The sequence below is a fragment of the Bison bison genome, unplaced genomic scaffold (assembly GCF_000754665.1).
Source record: "Bison bison bison isolate TAMUID 2011002044 unplaced genomic scaffold, Bison_UMD1.0 scf7180017864270, whole genome shotgun sequence".
Classification (NCBI taxonomy): domain Eukaryota; kingdom Metazoa; phylum Chordata; class Mammalia; order Artiodactyla; family Bovidae; genus Bison; species Bison bison.
The window spans coordinates 1,087,961-1,090,642 of NW_011494842.1; positions in this window are offsets into that span (position 1 = coordinate 1,087,961).

Here is a 2,682-nt window from a genome sequence, read left to right on the forward strand (position 1 = left end):
CAGATGAGAGTGGGCTGACATTAGGAACCTTCTAAGATTCAGTTTTTTTTCACAGGTGACCTGCCTTAGTATGTGGTATTGACATTTGATACCAGGTTGGTGAACAAGTAATACTATATTGATTGAGGATGTTAATGAAATTCCCCAAGCCATTTAAAACAAAATTTCTAGAAAGCTCTTCTTTTCCATGCAAATTCGCTCAGTGACTGAGTGAAGTCGCTCAGTCGTGTCCAACTCTTTGCGACCCCGTGGACTGTAGCCCACCAGGCTCCTCTGTCCATGGGATTCTCCAGGCAAGAATACTGGAGTGGGTTGCCATTTCCTTCTCCAGGGGAAGCTTCCCGACCCAGGGATCAAACCAAGGTCTCCCACATTGCAGGCAGACGCTTTAACCTCTGAGCCACCAGGGAAGCAATAATGAAATTCCCCAAGCCATTTAAAACAAAATTTCTAGAAAGCTCTTCTTTTCCATGCAATGAATATTCCATGCAATGAATATTAGGAATGAATATTCCTAAAACACAAAATTCAAACTATGAGATGACATGTGATTATTCCATATACAAATCCAGGTCAGATCACATCATCACTTAATTATAATGTAAGAAGCCTGGACTTTTCAGGGCTCTAAACAAAGTCTGGGTAGCAACTTGGTTAAAAAAAAAACCAGGCACATGATACGTTACTAATCATCCTCTGAGAAAATACACACCCTAAAATGTTATACAGTAAGAACTTTAAAATTGTTTCTACCATATTAGGAAAAAAGCTTATGCTATGATTAACTGGCATGATTTCCCTTTTGATTTGGTAACCATCATGTTGGTTTGGGAAAACATGAAACAATTTAAGTCAATTGTAAGCTATTTGATTTTCATTCTGTAGGTACAGAACTATAATTTTTCAGTATCAAAATATTATTGTATATTATGATAATTCTCTCAAGGAATATTTGTTGGTAGATCCAAAAAATCAAAGCATATCACTATTCTCTTTTCTTTTCAAATTTTTGTATTTGTTAACCCAGTTATTCTATTGACAGGAAATTACTAATGCTTTTAATAGAGGCTTTTAATGTATTTTGATATGAGGACAGTTTTTAGGTACTCTGATTTAGAGGTATAGAAGAAAGGAATCTTTATTTATTGATCTTATGCGTCAAGCAGTGGACATGAGTTGATCTTATATCATGTGTCAAGCAGCAGATATCAAAAAACGTATTATATTTATTGATCTTATATTATGTGCCAAGCAGCGGACATTATATTGACCAATGCCGTGGACATGGGTTCGATCCCTCCTCCAGGAAGATCTCACATGTCCGGGAGCAACACACCCTTGTGTGCCACAACTACTGAGCCTGGACTCTAGAGCCCACCAGCCGCAACTACTGAAGCCCACACCCAACAAAGAGGAGCCGCCACTCACCGCAATGAGAGAAAGCCCGCGGAAAAGCGAAAAAGACCCCCTGCAGCCAAAATAAATTAATTAAAAAATTGTAATCATGATAATCTCTGTCGCTTTACAGTTTACAAAGAAAATTTAATGTAATTTTCTTTATGAGTTTACATAATCATAGTTTTAAAAATTAAATAGCTGCACAAGTTTATTGTGAAAAATAACAAATCAAAAAAAGGTTCATATGCTCTCTTCCCAATTCTTGTTCTCAAAGCACTAGTTTTCAACCCTTTTCTGTTTCGTTTAGTATTTATAGTTGTATTTCTATATTTGGTCAATAACTTTTAAACAATTTTTCAGTTTTATATATCAACTTCCTGTTACAAAAGGTGAGAACGTGTTTCTCCTACACCTTTACTGCCCCTCCACCAACACATACTCACTTATATGTCTCCTTCTTCCTCTTAATGTGATGTATTATTGTCTCATCTTTGAATCAATAATCCGTACCTACATTGCTATGATTGTGAAATATTTTTTGTTACTCAGCCATATATGATTATGTTTCCTTTCTTTACCACTTTGTTTTTCTGGTATTTGATCTGTCATTTGCTTAGTTTTCTGCATATCTTGCATGAATTTACCCTGAACGCCTTCTAGAACATGTCTTCTCTCGCATCCTTTTCCAGCACGCTGCACCCTCCCTCAGTTCTGTCTCCTTGGAGACAGCCCTTCCTGCCTCTCCCTCTTCCACCAGTCGGGCTGCGCCTGTGCTCCTGTCTCTGACCTGGGCTCTCCCTTCTCGATCACCTGCGCTGGATCTCCATTTCCTGGATCCTGCACGTGCCCCTTTCTTTGCTGACTCTTTCATTTTAATAAAGCATCGTCTCCATTAGCTTCCTGAACAAATGTGTATAGAAGATAATTTTTTCAGACCTTGGAATGTCATCACTACAGATGGTGACTGCAGCCATGAAATTAAAAGACGCTTACTCCTTGGAAGGAAAGTTATGACCAACCTAGATAGCATATTCAAAAGCAGAGACATTACTTTGCCAACAAAGGTCTGTCTAGTCAAGGCTATGGTTTTTCCTGTGGTCATGTATGGATGTGAGAGTTGGACTGTGAAGGCTGAGCGCCGAAGAATTGATGCTTTTGAACTGTGGTGTTGGAGAAGACTCTTGAGAGTCCCTGGGACTGCAAGGAGATCCAACCAGTCCATTCTGAAGGAGATCAGCCCTAGGATTTCTTGGAAGGATGATACTAAAGCTGAAACTGCAGTAC